General features: G+C 49.1%; 1 protein-coding gene across 1 annotated transcript in view; it reads left to right on the forward strand.

Moving 5' to 3' along the window:
• The first annotated feature begins 12,871 nt into the window (after positions 1–12,871).
• Positions 12,872–19,615, forward strand: part of RELT (RELT TNF receptor) — a 40,815-nt gene continuing 34,071 nt past the window's right edge. Inside the window, exon 1 of the mRNA XM_075337617.1 lies at positions 12,872–13,044. The gene's annotated coding sequence lies outside the window, so the exon portion shown is untranslated. The remainder of the gene's footprint in view (positions 13,045–19,615) is intronic.

Consider the following 19,615-nt stretch of genomic DNA (forward strand, 5'->3'; position numbering starts at 1 on the left):
GCACTACCATGCTCGGGTGCTCGGTACTCGTAACTAGTGATGAGCGGGCACTACCATGCTCAGGTGCTCAGTACTGGTAACTAGTGATGAGCGGCCACTACCATGCTCGGGTGCTCAGTACTTGTAACTAGTGATAAGCGGGCACTACCATGCTCGGGTGCTCAGTACTGGTAACTAGTGATGAGCGGCCACTACCATGCTCGGGTGCTCAGTACTTGTAACTAGTGATAAGCGGGCACTACCATGCTCGGGTGCTCAGTACTGGTAACTAGTGATGAGCGGCCACTACCATGCTCGGGTGCTCAGTACTGGTAACTAGTGATAAGCGGGCACTACCATGCTCGGGTGCTCAGTACTGGTAACTAGTGATGAGCGGCCACTACCATGCTCGGGTGCTCAGTACTCGTAACTAGTGATGAGCGGGCACTACCATGCTCAGGTGCTCAGTACTCGTAACTAGTGATAAGCGGGCACTACCATGCTCGGGTGCTCAGTACTTGTAAAGTATAAATGGAAGTCAATGGGAAACTCAAGCATTTTGCTTGGAAATCTTCCGGTTATTCTGGCTTCAGTCTAATGTCCTGTTCCAGCGCTGTCTCTCGTGGGATGACTCCACAAGGAGGGTAAGCCACAAAAGGTCATTGGTAAAGAAGCCGGCTGTGCACAGAGGCTGTATCCAAGCATATTAATGGAAAGTTGAGTGGAAGGAAAAAATGTGGTAGAAAAAGGTGCACAAGAAACCAGGATAACCGCAGCCTGGATAGGATTGTTAAGAAAAGGCTATTGAAAAATTTGTGGTAGATTCACAAGGAGTGGACGCTGCTGGAGTCAGTGCTTCTAGAGCCACCACACACAGACGTGTCCAGGACATGGGCTACAAGTGTCACATTCCTTGTGTCAGGCCACTCATGACCAATAGACAACGCCAGAAGCGACTTACCGGGGCAAAGGAGAAAGATCTGGACTGTTCTCAGTGTCTAATGCGTTTTCAGATGAAAGTAAATTTTGCATTTCATTTGGAAATCGCGGTCCCAGAGTCTGGAGGAAGAGGCCACAATCCAAGCTGCTGAGGTCTGGTGTGAAGCCTCCACAATCAGTGATGGTTTGGGGAGCCATGTCATCTGCTGGTGTAGCTCCACTGTGTGTTATCAAGACCAAATTCAGCGCAGCCGTCTACCAGGACATTTTATAGCTCTTCATGCTTCCCTCTGGCGACAAGCTTTCTGGAGATAGAAATGTCATTTTCCAGCAGGACTTGGCCCCTGTCCACACTGCCAAAAGCACCAATACCTGGTTTACTAACCACAGTATCACTGGGCTTGATTGGCAGCAAACTCTCCTGACCTAAACCCCATAGAGAATCTGAGAGAAACCAGAGCCAACAATGCAGACGAGCTGAAGGCGGCTATCAAAGCAACTGGGCTCCATAACCCCTCAGCAGTGCCACAGGCTGATCACCTCCATGCCACATTGCTGCATTGATGCAGGAATTCTTGCAAAAGGGGCCGCGACCAAGTATTGAGGCGCAAATGTAAAATCATTTTTTCAGTTGGTTTTATATAATATTCTAATTATCTGAGATAATGACTTTTGGATTTTCATTTTCTGTAATCCATAATCATCAACATTAACAGAAATAAACACGTGAAATAGATCCCTCTGTGTGTAATGACTCTATATAATGTATAATAAACACATGAAATAGATCCCTCTGTGTGTAATGACTCTATATAATGTATAATAAACACATGAAATAGATCCCTCTGTGTGTAATGACTCTATGTAATGTATAATAAACACATGAAATAGATCCCTCTGTGTGTAATGACTCTATATAATATATAATAACACATGAAATAGATCCCTGTTGGGAACACATTTGGACTAGGTTCTGGTTTGGGGCTCACTCTTGTGGCCAGTGCTGGTAGTGGAGTTGGTCTGCTTAACAGAAGCCAGACAGCTGATGATGATTGGAAATCAGGTTGTTCAGACTGGTCCTATATAACTGAGTAGTTTTCTCTTGGTCTGGGCCTGTGATCAATGTTACTTCCTGTGGTGCTGTGGATATTCTGGAGCGTGCCCTATCTTCTGTTTCTACCTGAAATCCTAACAGATAAGTTTGGTCTTGTACCTCTGCTGGTTTTGTTTCCATTTTTCTGTTGTTTAATTTGGAGGTATTAAGGCTTGTTCCCTGATTTTGCTTGTGGAGTACTGGGTGGAGTTGGAGCATTCCCTTTTGGGAATGTCTGTGTACCTTGCTCCATATTCTGCAATGTATTTGTGTTTTGTCATGCTTGGTATTAATTTCAGTCCTTCCTCTAGATCAGTGTTTTGCTTGGATCACAGTAACACCAGAGTACTGATATAGTGGGGGAGAGGCCGTGTGGTCTCAGCTTTTTTCCTATCAGGTGTGTTGGTTTTTTATAAGGTATTGCGTGGCTGCATACGGTGTTCTTTTCTGTCCTTTCCTATATAGATACTTTAGGCCTCATCTTTGCTGAATCTGTTTTCTGCCTGTGTAATGTCTTATTTCACTGGCTTTATATGTTTGAGGGCTATCTATTATCTTTGGGGAACTGCTCTGAGGCAGATTAGCGTTCCGTGTTTTCTCCCTTTAGGAAGAATTAGTTCTCCAGCTGTGTCGAGGCGAGTAGGTCATCGTAGGCTCGTCCCACGGCTACTTCTAGTTGTGTTGTCAGTGTGAGGTCTGCAGTTAGCTGAGATTCCAACCACTCTGGTGACACTCTGGATTTCCTGGGTTTTGCCCTCTTTTTAGATTTTCCTCAGTCACTGAATCATAACAGATCACTCTGTGTGTAATGACTCTATATAATATATAATACACACGTGAAAAAGATCCTTCTGTGTGCAATGACTCTATAAAATATATAGGAATAGATCCCTCTGTGTGTAATGACTTTATCTAATATATAGGAACAGATCCATGTGTGTAATGACTCTATATACAGTGCCTACAAGTAGTCTTCAACCCCCTGCAGATTTAGCAGGTTTGATAAGATGCAAATAAGTTAGAGCCTGCAAACTTCAAACAAGAGCAGGATTTATTAACAGATGCATAAATCTTACAAACCAACAAGTTATGTTGCTCAGTTAAATTTTAATAAATTTTCAACATAAAAGTGTGGGTCAATTATTATTCAACCCCTAGGTTTAATATTTTGTGGAATAACCCTTGTTTGCAATTACAGCTAATAATCGTCTTTTATAAGACCTGATCAGGCCGGCACAGGTCTCTGGAGTTATCTTGGCCCACTCCTCCATGCAGATCTTCTCCAAGTTATCTAGGTTCTTTGGGTGTCTCATGTGGACTTTAATCTTGAGCTCCTTCCACAAGTTTTCAATTGGGTTAAGGTCAGGAGACTGACTAGGCCACTGCAACACCTTGATTTTTTCCCTCTTGAACCAGGCCTTGGTTTTCTTGGCTGTGTGCTTTGGGTTGTTGTCTTGTTGGAAGATGAAATGACGACCCATCTTAAGATCCTTGATGGAGGAGCCGAGGTTCTTGGCCAAAATCTCCAGGTAGGCCGTGCTATCCATCTTCACATGGATGCGGACCAGATGGCCAGGCCCCTTGGCTGAGAAACAGCCCCACAGCATGATGCTGCTACCACCATGCTTGACTGTAGGGATGGTATTCTTGGGGTCGTATGCAGTGCCATCAAGTCTCCAAACGTCACGTGTGTGGTTGGCACCAAAGATCTCGATCTTGGTCTCATCAGACCAGAGAACCTTGAACCAGTCTGTCTCAGAGTCCTCCAAGTGATCATGAGCAAACTGTAGACGAGCCTTGACATGATGCTTTGAAAGTAAAGGTACCTTACGGGCTCGTCTGGAACGGAGACCATTGCGGTGGAGTACGTTACTTATGGTATTGACTGAAACCAATGTCCCCACTGCCATGAGATCTTCCCGGAGCTCCTTCCTTGTTGTCCTTGGGTTAGCCTTGACTCTTCGGACAAGCCTGGCCTCGGCATGGGTGGAAACTTTCAAAGGCTGTCCAGGCCGTGGAAGGCTAACAGTAGTTCCATAAGCCTTCCACTTCCGGATGATGCTCCCAACAGTGGAGACAGGTAGGCCCAACTCCTTGGAAAGGGTTTTGTACCCCTTGCCAGCCTTGTGACCCTCCACGATCTTGTCTCTGATGGCCTTGGAATGCTCCTTTGTCTTTCCCATGTTGACCAAGTATGAGTGCTGTTCACAAGTTTGGGGAGGGTCTTAATTAGTCAGAAAAGGCTGGAAAAAGAGATAATTAATCCAAAAATGTGAAGCTCATTGTTGTTTGTGCCTGAAATACTTCTTAATACTTTAGGGGAACCAAACAGAATTCTGGTGGTTTGAGGGGTTGAATAATAAATGACCCTCGGAATAAACTTTTCACAATTTAAAAAAAAAAAAATAAAAAAAGAAATAACATTCTTTTTTGCTGCATTTCACACTTCCAGGCTGATCTACAGTCCAAATGTCACAATGCCAAGTTAATTCCGAATGTGTAAACCTGCTAAATCTGCAGGGGGTTGAATACTACTTGTAGGCACTGTAATATATAGGAATAGATCCCTGTGTGTGAAATGACTCTATATAATATATAGGAATAGATCCCTCTGTGTGTAATGACTCTATATAATATATAGGAATAGATCACTCTGTGTGTAATGACTCTATATAATATATAGGAATAGATCCCTCTGTGTGTAATGTCTCTATGTAATATATAGGAATAGATCCCTCTGTGTGTAATGACTCTATATAATATATAGGAATAGATCCCTCTGTGTGTAATGTCTCTATGTAATATATAGGAATAGATCCCTCTGTGTGTAATGTCTCTATGACTTTTAGGATCGCTACTTCCAATAGGTGGCACTGTGCTAGAGTTTGTCTCCTTTACTGATACAAGTAAAATATATCTTTGTACCAGGACTTTCTGTTCTTTTAAACAATTTTTTTATCTCCTTTACTGGAGAGACAATTTGAATATTTCTTAGAGGGGCGTGGCAGCTATAAGTCCCCTTGCTTGGCAGCCAGACTGGCTTGCAAAGTCTCCTTAAGGAGAATAGTGTTCCCCCGTGGTCCCTATGTGTGACTCTATATAATATATAGAAATAGATCCTCTGTGTGTAATGACTCTATATAATATATAGAAATAGATCCTCTGTGTGTAATGACTCTATATAATATATAGAAATAGATCCCTCTGTGTGTAATGACTCTATATAATATATAGGAATAGATCCCTCTGTGTGTAATGACTCTATATAATATATAGGAATAGATCCCTCTGTGTGTAATCACTCTATATAATATATAGGAATAGATCCCTCTCTGTGTAATGACTCTATATAATATATAGAAATAGATCCCTCTGTGTGTAATGACTCTATATAATATATAGAAATAGATCCTCTGTGTGTAATGACTCTATATAATATATAGAAATAGATCCTCTGTGTGTAATGACTCTATATAATATATAGAAATAGATCCCTCTGTGTGTAATGACTCTATATAATATATAGGAATAGATCCCTCTGTGTGTAATGACTCTATATAATATATAGGAATAGATCCCTCTGTGTGTAATGACTCTATATAATATATGCATTTCCCTTTTTGTATTGAATTACTGAAATAAATTAACTTTTTGATATTCTAATTTATAGAGATGCACCTGTATATAATCTATACACTCAATCAAATGCTGAGCTGTGTATCTAATCCTATCCTTTGTGATACTGTCTGCTGAGCTGTGTATCTAATGCTCTCCTGTGTGATACTGTCTACTGAGCTGTGTATCTAATCCTATCCTGTGTGATACTGTCTGCTGAGTTGTGTATCTAATCCTCTCCTGTGTGATACTGTCTGCTGAGCTGTGTATCTAATCCTATCCTGTGTGATACTGTCTCCTGAGCTGTGTAGCTAATCCTATCCTGTGTGATACTGTCTGCTGAGCTGTGTTTCTAATCCTATCCTGTGTGATACTGTCTGCTGAGCCGTGTATCTAATCCTATCCTGTGTGATACTGTCTGCTGAGCTGTGTATCTAATCCTCTCCTGTGTGATACTGTCTGCTGAGCTGTGTATCTAATCCTATCCTCTGTGATACTGTCTGCTGAGCTGTGTATCTAATCCTGTCCTGTGTGATACTGTCTGCTGAGCCGTGTATCTAATCCTCTCCTGTGTGATACTGACTGCTGAGCTGTGTATCTAATCCTCTCCTGTGTGATACTGACTGCTGAGCTGTGTATCTAATCCTCTCCTGTGTGATACTGTCTGCTGAGCTGTGTATCTAATCCTCTCCTGTGTGATACTGTCTTCTGAGCTGTGTAGGTAATCCTCTCATGTGTGATACTGTCTGCTGAGCTGTGTATCTAATCCTATCCTGTGTGATACTGTCTGCTGAGCTGTGTATCTAATCCTATCCTCTGTGATACTGTCTGCTGAGCCATGTATCTAATCCTCTCCTGTGTGATATTGACTGCTGAGCTGTGTATCTAATCCTCTCCTGTGTGATACTGTCTGCTGAGCTGTGTATCTAATCCTCTCCTGTGTGATACTGTCTGCTGAGCTGTGTATCTAATCCTATCCTGTGTGATACTGTCTGTTGAGCTGTGTATCTAATCCTCTCCTGTGTGATACTGTCTGCTGAGCTGTGTATCTAATCCTCTCCTGTGTGATACTGTCTGCTGAGCTGTGTATCTAATCCTCTCCTGTGTGATATTGACTGCTGAGCTGTGTATCTAATCCTCTCCTGTGTGATACTGTCTGCTGAGCTGTGTATCTATTCCTCTCCTGTGTGATACTGTCTGCTGAGCTGTGTATCTAATCCTATCCTGTGTGATACTGTCTGTTGAGCTGTGTATCTAATCCTCTCCTGTGTGATACTGTCTGCTGAGCTGTGTATCTAATCCTCTCCTGTGTGATACTGTCTGCTGAGCTGTGTATCTAATCCTATCCTGTGTGATACTGTCTGCTGAGCTGTGTATCCAATCCTCTCCTGTGTGATACTGACTGCTGAGCTGTGTATCTAATAATCTCCTGTGTGATACTGTCTGCTGAGCCGTGTATCTAAACCTCTCCTGTGTGATACTGTCTGCTGAGCTGTGTATCTAATCCTATCCTGTGTGATACTGTCTGCTGGGCTGTGTATCTAATCCTATCCTGTGTGATACTGTCTGCTGAGCTGTGTATCTAATCCTCTCCTGTGTGATACTGTCTGCTGAGCTGTGTATCTAATCCTGTCCTGTGTGATCCTGTCTGCTGAGCTGTGTATCTAATCCTATCCTGTGTGATACTGTCTGCTGAGCTGTGTATCTAATCCTCTCCTGTGTGATACTGTCTGCTCAGCTGTGTATCTAATCCTATCCTGTGTGATACTGTCTGCTGAGCTGTGTATCTAATCCTATCCTGTGTGATACTGTCTGCTGAGCTGTGTATCTAATCCTCTCCTGTGTGATACTGTCTGCTGAGCTGTGTATCTAATCCTCTCCTGTGTGATACTGTCTGCTGAGCTGTGTATCTAATCCTCTCCTGTGTGATACTGTCTGCTCAGCTGTGTATCTAATCCTCTCCTGTGTGATACTGTCTGCTGAGCTGTGTATCTAATCCTCTCCTGTGTGATACTGTCTGCTGAGCTGTGTATCTAATCCTCTCCTGTGTGATACTGTCTGCTGAGCTGTGTATCTAATCCTCTCCTGTGTGATACTGTCTGCTCAGCTGTGTATCTAATCCTATCCTGTGTGATACTGTCTGCTGAGCTGTGTATCTAATCCTCTCCTGTGTGATACTGTCTGCTCAGCTGTGTATCTAATCCTATCCTGTGTGATACTGTCTGCTCAGCTGTGTATCTAATCCTCTCCTGTGTGATACTGTCTGCTGAACCTTGTATCTAATCCTCTCCTGTGTGATACTGTCTGCTGAGCTGTGTATCTAATCCTCTCCTGTGTGATACTGTCTGCTGAGCTGTGTATCTAATCCTCTCCTGTGTGATACTGTCTGCTGAGCTGTGTATCTAATCCTCTCCTGTGTGATACTGTCTGCTGAGCAGTGTATCTAATCCTCTCCTGTGTGATACTGTCTGCTGAGCTGTGTATCTAATCCTCTCCTGTGTGATACTGTCTGCTGTATCTAAGCCTGTCCACGGTCCCGCTCTTGTTTTGCGCGGTGTGGGTATTTTCCTGTATAACATATGTGATTGCTCGGCTCGTTCCTGACATAAGCACAATAGCCTCTTCTGCACACAGACTTGTGGTGAGGCGGGAGACACTATTTTCGGGGGGAGCGCCCTGTGGTTGGACGCTGATACCCCGGAGCCGGCAGGTGAAACATGTTTTGGTCGTGGTGGATGTTTCCCAGTAACTGAAAATGCAGAAAAATAAAACCTGTATAGTATAAAGAAACATCCCAATTATAGAAAGGATGAGATCAGGGTGGATCTTGCGGGATCTGCTCTGGAGATCTGCTGTGTTCATGAACACTTCACTTCAAATACAAAAAAGCAATTTACTGCAAATATGAGTTAATAAATGGTCACATGGAAGTGGCTTCACGAACGAACTTCAAAGGGTCCCAGGAGCAGTTTTTCCACCTGACACCCCCCGTCCACACGTTGCTGGTGCTACTCCAAGCCGCCTAAATGGCCTTAATGTGCTCCCATGCTGCAGCATCACTACACTTGCCTCTCAGGCTGCAGCATATCCAGACTCGTCTCCCGTGGCTGCAGCATATCCAGACTCGTGTCCCGTGGCTGCAGCATATCCAGACTCGTCTCCCGTGGCTGCAGCATATCCAGACTCGTGTCCCGTAGCTGCAGCCTTGTGTCCCGTGGCTGCAGCATATCCAGACTCGTGTCCCGTAGCTGCAGCCTTGTGTCCCGTGGCTGCAGCATATCCAGACTCGTGTCCCGTAGCTGCAGCCTTGTGTCCCGTGGCTGCAGCATATCCAGACTCGTGTCCCGTAGCTGCAGCCTTGTGTCCCGTGGCTGCAGCATATCCAGACTCGTCTCCCGTGGCTGCAGCATATCCAGACTCGTGTCCCGTAGCTGCAGCCTTGTGTCCCGTGGCTGCAGTGTCTCCAGACGTGTCCCAGGCTGTAAAGTCTTTAAACTTGTCTCCCAGACTGCAAAGTCCCCAGACTTGTATCCCGTAGCTGCAGTGTTTCCAGACTTGTCTATCGTGGCTGCAGCATCTCCAAAGTTGTCTCTTGTGGCTTCAGCGTCTCCAGACTTGTTTCCCATGGCTGCAGCGTCTCTGGACTTGTCTCCTGTGGCTGCAGCGTCTCCAGACTTGTCTCCCATGGCTGCAGCATCTCCAGACTTGTCTCCCATGGCTGCAGCATCTCCAGACTTGTCTCCCATGGCTGCAGCATCTCCAGACTTGTCTCTCATGGCTGCAGCATCTCCAGACTTGTCTCCCAGGCTTCAGCATCTCCAGACTTGTCTCTCATGGATGCAGCATCTCCAGACTTGTCTCCCAGGCTTCAGCATCTCCAGACTTGTCTTCTTTGGCTGCAGCATCCCCAGACTTGTATCCCATAGCTGTAGCATCTCCACACTTGTTTATCGTGGCTGCAGCGTCTAAAGACTTGTGTCCCATGGCTGCAATCTCCCTCCACACTGCTCTCGCCTTTCCATACTGGGCCCATTTTCACACTCCACCAACTGTGCCCTCAATACTATGCCCTTACACTGTGCAACCTGACACTACCCCTTCTTTATACTACCCCCTAAATTATCCAGTCTCTACATTTGTGCCCCCTCACACTTTTCTCCCCACATACTGTCCCCTCACATTCACCTCCTACTTACTCATCACACATTCCCTGCTCCTCTCCACACTGTCTCCTCACACATTCCCTGCTCCTCTCCACACTGTCTCCTGACACATTCCCTGCTCCTCTCCACACTGTCTCCTGACACATTCCCTGCTCCTCTCCACACTGTCTCCTCACACATTCCCTGCTCCTCTCCACACTGTCTCCTCACACATTCCCTGCTCCTCTCCACACTGTCTCCTCACACATTCCCTGCTCCTCTCCACACTGTCTCCTCACACATTCCCTGCTTCTCTCCACACTGTCTCCTCACACATTCCCTGCTTCTCTCCACACTGTCTCCTGACACATTCCCTGCTCCTCTCCACACTGTCTCCTCACACATTCCCTGCTCCTCTCCACACTGTCTCCTCACACATTCCCTGCTCCTCTCCACACTGTCTCCTCACACATTCCCTGCTCCTCTCCACACTGTCTCCTCACACATTCCCTGCTCCTCTACACACTGTCTCCTCACACATTCCCTGCTCCTCTCCACACTGTCTCCTCACACATTCCCTGCTCCTCTCCACACTGTCTCCTCACACATTCCCTGCTCCTCTCCACACTGTCTCCTCACACATTCCCTGCTCCTCTCCACACTGTCTCCTCACAGATTCCCTGCTCCTCTCCACACTGTCTCCTCACACATTCCCTGCTCCTCTCCACACTGTCTCCTCACACATTCCCTGCTCCTCTCCACACTGTCTCCTCACACATTCCCTGCTCCTCTCCACACTGTCTCCTCACACATTCCCTGCTCCTCTCCACACTGCCTCCTCACACATTCCCTGCTCCTCTACACACTGTCTCCTCACACATTCCCTGCGCCTCTCCACACTGTCTCCTCACACATTCCCTGCTCCTCTCCACACTGTCTCCTCACACATTCCCTGCTCCTCTCCACACTGTCTCCTCACACATTCCCTGCTCCTCTCCACACTGTCTCCTCACACATTCCCTGCTCCTCTCCACACTGTCTCCTCACACATTCCCTGCTCCTCTCCACACTGTCTCCTCACACATTCCCTGCTCCTCTCCACACTGTCTCCTCACCCATTCCCTGCTCCTCTCCACACTGTCTCCTCACACATTCCCTGCTCCTCTCCACACTGTCACCTCACACATTCCCTGCTCCTCTCCACACTGTCTCCTCACACATTCCCTGCTCCTCTTCACACTGTCTCCTTACACATTCCCTGCACCTCTCCACACTGTCTCCTCACACATTCCCTGCTCCTCTCCACACTGTCTCCTCACACATTCCCTGCTCCTCTCCACACTGTCTCCTCACACATTCCCTGCTCCTCTCCACACTGTCTCCTCACACATTCCCTGCTCCTCTCCACACTGTCTCCTCACACATTCCCTGCTCCTCCCCACACTGTCTCCTCACACATTCCCTGCTCCTCTCCACACTGTCTCCTCACACATTCCCTGCTCCTCTCCACACTGTCTCCTCACACATTCCCTGCTCCTCTCCACACTGTCTCCTCACACATTCCCTGCTCCTCTCCACACTGTCTCCTCACACATTCCCTGCTCCTCTCCACACTGTCTCCTCACACATTCCCTGCTCCTCTCCACACTGTCTCCTCACACATTCCCTGCTCCTCTCCACACTGTCTCCTCACACATTCCCTGCTCCTCTCCACACTGTCTCCTCACACATTCCCTGCTCCTCTCCACACTGTCTCCTTACACATTCCCTGCACCTCTCCACACTGTCTCCTTACACATTCCCTGCTCCTCTCCACACTGTCTCCTCACACATTCCCTGCTCCTCTCCACACTGTCTCCTCACACATTCCCTGCTCCTCTCCACACTGTCTCCTGACACATTCCCTGCTCCTCTCCACACTGTCTCCTCACACATTCCTGCGTGTGCATACTGTTTCCTCATGATTCCCCCTCCCCTTCTCATACTGCTTCCTCACATATTTCTCCCCCATACTGTCTCCTCAAACTTCCCCCCATATTGCCTCCTCACACATTTCCAGCTTTCCTTGCCCATATCATCTTTTCATACATTTGAACCCCCGTCTATACATCCCTTACTTGTCATACTGACCTTGCCACTGACAACCTCCTATTGGGACTGGGGGAAGGGGAGTAGAATCGTTTATTTTATTTATTTGTTGGGGAAGAGCTGCACAACAGGGACATTATTATTGGAAAAAGTCCAGAACGGGGGCATTATACCAGGAGAGGGCTAGGATGGAGGACATACATACAAGGATGGGGGCATATATTACTGGAAGACGCGCAGGACAGGGGACATTATACCAGGAAAGGGCCTAGGATGGAGGACATAAATACCAGGATGTAAACATTTTTCCAGGATTGAAGACATTATTTCTGGAAGTGGCACAGGATGGGGGACATTATGCCAGGATGGGGGACATTTTTACTGGAAGGGGCCTAGAATGACGGACACTATTGTAGGAAAGGGGTACAGGATGGAGACATTATACCAGGATAGGTGACATTATTACCAGATGGGGCTCAGGATGGGTGACATGACACCTAGAAGGGGCCGAGAATTGGGGACATTATTGTAGGAAAGGGCCTAAATGGAGACCATTATGACAGTAGGATCAAATAGGGGACATTATTACAAGATGGAGGACGTTATTACAGGCATTGTTACAAGGCAAACACTTATGTCTTCATGTCTTCACAGGATTGTGACTGCTACTGGGGCTCATACATCTGATGAACTTGCAGGGGGGAGGCTGCAGGGGGGGCTCAGGTTTTGCACAGGGCCCATCAGACTCTAGCTATGCCCCTGTCTCCTCAGATGGATGCATTTTCTATTCTGCCCCTCTCTGATAATCCCCCATTCTTTTGGATAGTAAGTGATGATGAGACTTTTCCCGCCACCTCTGGTTCTGCCGCTCGGCACCAGCGCATCGGCTGTAGACTCATTCCCCAGCGCCGCAGTGTCATTCCCACTTGTGGCCGCTAGGTGTCCTCAGCGCTGTGTTCTGGGAAGGGGCGGGCTGTGACGTCACGCCGAGTTTCGGGTAATAAGCGGCTGCGGCGCTCACATCTGCTGCTCTCGTGCTCGGTGCCGCGCTCACATCTGCTGCTCTCCTCCTGTGATCTGTACCGGCGGCCGGGAGCGGATCCTCACCCGGTGTGTGAGTCCTACGTCTGAGAACGGATCCTCGGGGACACCGGCACACCGACTTTCATTCATTTCCCAGAATTTAGGGTAAGTTCTAGCTGAAAGTTACACGGAGTTCTGCTCTGCAGCCAGGGGGGACCAGAAGGGTGAGTTCTGCTCTGCAGGGGGGACCTGAGGTGTGAGTGCTGCTCTGCAGGAAGAAGGGACCTGAGGGGTGAGTGCTGCTCTGCAGGGGGGACCTGAGGGGTGAGTTCTGCTCTGCAGGGGGGACCTGAGGGGTGAGTTCTGCTCTGCAGGAAGAAGGGACCTGAGGGGTGAGTGCTGCTCTGCAGGAAGAAGGGACCTGAGGGGTGAGTTCTGCTCTGCAGCTGCAGGGGGGACCTGAGGGGTGAGTTCTGCTCTGCAGGAAGAAGGGACCTGAGGGGTGAGTTCTGCTCTGCAGGGGGGACCTGAGGGGTGAGTTCTGCTCTGCAGGGGGGACCTGAGGGGTGAGTTCTGCTCTGCAGGGGGGACCTGAGGGGTGAGTTCTGCTCTGCAGGGGGGACCTGAGGGGTGAGTTCTGCTCTGCAGGAAGGGGGGACCTGAGGGGTGAGTTCTGCTCTGCAGGAAGGGGGGACCTGAGGGGTGAGTTCTGCTCTGCAGGAAGAAGGGACCTGAGGGGTGAGTTCTGCTCTGCAGGAAGAAGGGACCTGAGGGGTGAGTTCTGCTCTACAGGAAGAAGGGACCTGAGGGGTGAGTTCTGCTCTGCAGGGGGGACCTGAGGGGTGAGTTCTGCTCTGCAGGAAGAAGGGACCTGAGGGGTGAGTGCTGCTCTGCAGGGGGGACCTGAGGGGTGAGTGCTGCTCTGCAGGGGGGACCTGAGGGGTGAGTGCTGCTCTGCAGGGGGGACCTGAGGGGTGAGTTCTGCTCTGCAGGAAGGGGGGACCTGAGGGGTGAGTTCTGCTCTGCAGGAAGAAGGGACCTGAGGGGTGAGTTCTGCTCTGCAGGAAGAAGGGACCTGAGGGGTGAGTTCTGCTCTGCAGGAAGAAGGGACCTGAGGGGTGAGTTCTGCTCTGCAGGAAGGGGGGACCTGAAGGAGGGGTGATGCTCTGCAGGGGGGACCTGAAGGATGAGTGTTGCTCTGCAGCCAGTGGGGACCTGAGGGGTGAGTGCTGCTCTTGAGGGGGTGATGTTCTGCAACAGAGTGATTCTGTAAATTGCACTTGTGAAGTTTGGGGGTGATTTGCTGAGTTGTGCTCTGCAGGTCGGTACTGGGGGGGGGGGGGGAGTTGTGCTCTGCAGGCCGGTACTAGGGGGGGTGGGGGGAGTTGTGCTCTGCAGGCCGGTACTAGGAGGGGTGGGGGGAGTTGTGCTCTGCAGGCCGGTACTGGGGGGGGGGAGTTGTGCTCTGCAGGTCGGTACTGGGGGGGGAGTTGTGCTCTGCAGGTCGGTACTGGGGGGGGGAGTTGTGCTCTGCAGGTCGGTACTGGGGGGGGGAGTTGTGCTCTGCAGGCCGGTACTGGGGGGGGGGGGAGTTGTGCTCTGCAGGTCGGTACTGGGGGGGGAGTTGTGCTCTGCAGGTCGGTACTGGGGGGGGAGTTGTGCTCTGCAGGTCGGTACTGGGGGGGGGAGTTGTGCTCTGCAGGCCGGTACTGGGGGGGGGGGGGGTTGTGCTCTGCAGGCCGGTACTGGGGGGGGGGGGGGTTGTGCTCTGCAGGCCGGTACTGGGGGGGGTGGGGGGAGTTGTGCTCTGCAGGCCGGTACTGGGGGGGGTTGTGCTCTGCAGGCCGGTACTGGGGGGGGGGGGGTTGTGCTCTGCAGGCCGGTACTGGGGGGGGGTGGGGGGAGTTGTGCTCTGCAGGCCGGTACTGGGGGGGGGGGGGGGGGGAGTTGTGCTCTGCAGGCCGGTACTGGGGGGGGGGGGGAGTTGTGCTCTGCAGGTCGGTACTGGGGGGGGAGTTGTGCTCTGCAGGTCGGTACTGGGGGGGGAGTTGTGCTCTGCAGGTCGGTACTGGGGGGGGAGTTGTGCTCTGCAGGTCGGTACTGGGGGGGGAGTTGTGCTCTGCAGGCCGGTACTGGGGGGGGGGGGGGGGGGGGGTTGTGCTCTGCAGGCCGGTACTGGGGGGGGTGGGGGGAGTTGTGCTCTGCAGGCCGGTACTGGGGGGGGTGGGGGGAGTTGTGCTCTGCAGGCCGGTACTGGGGGGGGGGGGGGGAGTTGTGCTCTGCAGGCCGGTACTGGGGGGGGGGGGGAGTTGTGCTCTGCAGGTCGGTACTGGGGGGGGAGTTGTGCTCTGCAGGTCGGTACTGGGGGGGGAGTTGTGCTCTGCAGGTCGGTACTGGGGGGGGAGTTGTGCTCTGCAGGTCGGTACTGGGGGGGGAGTTGTGCTCTGCAGGCCGGTACTGGGGGGGGGGGGGGGGGAGTTGTGCTCTGCAGGCCGGTACTGGGGGGGGGGGGGAGTTGTGCTCTGCAGGTCGGTACTGGGGGGGGAGTTGTGCTCTGCAGGCCGGTACTAGGGGGGGTGGGGGGAGTTGTGCTCTGCAGGCCGGTACTGGGGGGGGAGTTGTGCTCTGCAGGCCTGTGTGCTGCTGGGCTGGGATGTCCTGCCTGACATTGGAGCAGTGCAGCAGTTGTGGCTGCAGATGATGCCGGTCTCTGGATACAGGGGGCTCCGCTCCAGTCACCGCTGTTACAGGTGTCACTTTATTATACCTGAACATGTCCAGTCATAATGCAGCCAGATATACAGTTTATACCCCCCCAGATCCTAACCTCTGCCCCCCCAGTGTGGGGGTCACTGCAGGCGCTCTGTCCCCTCCTGGTCACATGGGGGACTTTCTATTTCCCCCCTTCCCTGTAACCTGAGATCTGGCAAATTCCTCTAAAACAAGTGACTCTCTCTCTCATGTGGGGGTCTCTGTTTCTGGGCAGAGTCCAGACCTCACTGCCCCCAAGTATCCGGATAATGATATTCCTGAGATAAAACATTAGGTGTTGTTTTGTGTTTGTTTTTTTTTTTTTTGTTTTTTGTTTCTTGTTCCTCCCTTTTTATCTGTTCACTGATATTTTCTCTTCCACCTGATTTTCTGGAAGGGGGGGGAGGGTATCCCTTTATCTATTTGCTTCTCTGTGGAGGGGGATCCTGGAGTGGCGCAGGTCGTGGGCATCGGTGGGCATCCCCTGCTGATGTGATGCAGTTTTCTGGGGGGCGTTGTTTTCGGGGGCACAGCGTCTTTCTATATATCTGACTGACTATCCAGGGGGTCGGATTGTTTTTTTGCCCCTCTATGAATACAGATGGGATTGGTCTTGTGATGAGTTATTCCTGGGGTCTCTAGCAAGAAGCCCCCCTCATGGTTTATACTTGTGGTGGTTTTATTTATTTTTTTTAAAGTGTGTATTGTGAAGGTGTAGCATTACTATGTTCTATGTGGATTTGGTATATATATATATATATATATATATATATATATATATATATATATATATATATATATATATATATATATATATATATATATATATATATATATATATATATATATATATAATATTCGCCATTAGAGATATATGTATGTGTGTGTGTATGTATATCGCGCCATTAGAGATATATGTATATATTAATATACTGTATATTCTCCTAATAGCGATACCCTCCCTGGTTCCATCGTTGGTTCTCCGTTCCACTGCTGCCTCAATCTGTTTGTCTGCAGCGCTGACCTTGGTGCTGCAGCTATTCAATAGCCTCAGCAGCAAGTAGACCCATTGTGTTCAGTGATTGGCTGCAGCGGTGTCTACATGACATTAGTGCTGTAGACAGAGATGGGGGTCAGCGGAGGGTCGGTGCTGAACCTGCAGATGGCTACTCATTTTGGGGTCTCTTCCTGTTGCTGTCTAGAGTTTTGAGAGGGGACAGCAACTTTTTGTGCACTCTGTGAGGGGGAGGGGTGAGGAGTCATTGTTTTTCTCTCCAGAGACAACAATGGCTGACAATCTGGAGGAGGACTGGACTTTATGAACCTTTTTTTGTTTTTTATTTTTCTCACCTCTTCATTGCAGAGATAGTGTCAAAGTATTTAGCACTTAATGAGTTAATTTTTGTTAAATGGAATCTATCTGTAGGTTATTGCTATGTAATTTGAGAACAGAATAATGTAGGGGGTGAGACCCTGATTCCAGCGATGTGTCACTTACTGGGCTGCCTGCTGTAGTTTTGATATAATCCCTGTTTTCTCTACTGTATATGTATCAGTGGTCAGAATGCTGAGCTATATAACCCCACCCACACCACTGACTGGCTACTTCATGTGCATTATGATAAAACTACCAATCAGTGGTGGGGGCGGGGTTACACAGATTAGCTGGACTAGCCTGTTTCTGAGACTTTCCTTCTGCTGTGATAATCTCCTGCTGATAAAACACTGATTGTATTGAAACTAAAGCTGCTGAGCAAGTGACATCCCTGGAATAGGGAATTAGCCCCTACATCCAGGAATTCGTTTACAAGTAACTTTCCCCAGTGAAAAGTGTCTGATAATATCCACTTGGACTTCACAAAAGTGAGCTCATTAGGTGCCGGATATGAATGTGAGGCCAAAAAATGTACTCTGCTCTTCAGCTGCCACATGAAAAATGTGAAGGTTCACTGGGAACAGACAGGGCGAAGGTTATCAGTGGAGATTGCGGAGGTCGGTGCCTCCTGGTCAGGAGCCATGTTTAGTTATAAAGGCTGTTCCCTTCTGGAGAAGGTGCTGAGCGCTGGGACCCCCTATCCTGATGATGGGCCCTGCAGGGTGGTCTCCAGCTTCGTCTGCTCCATTCTTGAGACTTCCTGGAGACTGCTCTGGCTCCCATAGACCATGAGTGGCGGAGGGTCACATCTGTGCCGGGTTCTTGGCATCGCTGGGGTCGCACGTTGCCCCTTTGCTGCTTGGACCACTTCTTTTTCTTCAGATGCTGCTGCTTCTACAGATATTTTCCGGTTTGTTATTTTCGGTATGGAGGTGTGCAGCGTCCGGATATTACAGCGAGGTTATTGGGGGATCCACTGAAATGTCTCCTCGTCGCACAACATTGGCCTCATTGTGCTCATCTGGGGGCTGTAGAGCGGAGTGTACCGAGCGCAGGGCCCGTGTCACCCGCTGGGGACCGGCAGTGTTACAATGTGTGGCCCTGTCTCTTCCTGTTCTGGGTCGTGCAGCCCTGGTTTAGTCTTGGGCGTTGTTCACACTGCATTTTCTGCAGCAAAATCTGCTCTCATGGCAGTAAAAAAAAAAAAGCTGCTTCAAAAAACGTTGTTACTTTACGTCCATCAGCAGGTTTGGCCTCTTGCTCTGCTCGCACCGTTTAGGAGGACCCCATAAGTGAGTGACTAGGGTGCATTTGTGCACTGCTCTGATTCCTGAGGGTCCGGGCGCAGATCCTCCATTAGTGCTGGTAATAAAGTGGAAACTCCAGTGCTCTGCATTCTTAAATAAAAATAAATAAATCTTTATATAGCGCTAACATATTCCGCAGCTCTTTACATACATTGGTAATACTGTCCCCATTGGGGCTCACAATCTAAATTCCCTATCTGTATGTCTTTGGAGTGTGGGAGGAAATCGGAGAACCCGGAGGAAACCCACGCAAACACGGGGAGAACATACAAACTCCTTGGCAGATAGTGTCCTTGGTGGGATTCGAAGCCAGGACCCCAGCGCTGCAAGACTGCAGTGCTAACCACTGAGCCACCTTAAGACTGCAGTGCTAACCACTGAGCCACCTTAAGACTGCAGTGCTAACCACTGAGCCACCGCAAGACTGCAGTGCTAACCACTGAGCCACCGCAAGACTGCAGTGCTAACCACTGAGCCACCGCAAGACTGCAGTGCTAACCACTGAGCCACCGTGCCGCCCATTCTTCATGTGAATGTGCGAGAAGGGGGCCGCAACGTGACAATGGACGACCAGGGTGTCTACGGCCTCAAGGACCCCCCAGACTGGGACCTTATCATTTGCACCTAGTAGCCAGACTGGCTCCGCTCTGTGCCACTGACCAGTTATCCCAGTATGAACCATTTCCATTGTACTCAGGGGAACTTATTTACTGTAAACTTATGAAAATTGCTAAATGCAAAGTTGCACAACTCTGCAGAATACTTTCTTTATATTTGTCATTTCTGTTTGCTGTCATTGAATGACGTTGCTCGTTTCCATTCGCTGTATATCGCGCTCTGGGAGGCGGATACATCAAATCCACAGCAGCTCCTGCAGGTTTGCTACAATGTATCAGTCTACCCCATGCTCATTGCATTGTCTACACTGGATACAGTTGTATCCATGGCGGGGAGAGCAGCAGCCGCCATGTGCAGAGTTGGGCTTTGTGCACACATTGAGTATTTGGTTGCAAAATTTTCTGCACCATTTTTGGCACGAAAAAAAATCGCTTTTTTCATTACTTTCAATGATGAAAAACAGCGGACATTCTGCAGATTATTTTCTACACCAAATCTGCAAAGAAAATATCCTGACCGCGTGCACGAGGCATCAGGATTCTCATTGAGTGTTTTTCGCTGCATTGTTGCGTGTTTTTCAGGTGCGTTTTTGTGCTCAAAACTGCATGACTTTGCTTCCCCCTTCCTATGACTTTTCATTTTTGCTGTCCGCACACAACTTTTTTTTTTTTTTTTTTTAGCTGTG

The sequence above is a fragment of the Anomaloglossus baeobatrachus genome, chromosome 2 (genome assembly GCF_048569485.1).
Source record: "Anomaloglossus baeobatrachus isolate aAnoBae1 chromosome 2, aAnoBae1.hap1, whole genome shotgun sequence".
NCBI classification, from domain to species: Eukaryota; Metazoa; Chordata; class Amphibia; order Anura; family Aromobatidae; genus Anomaloglossus; species Anomaloglossus baeobatrachus.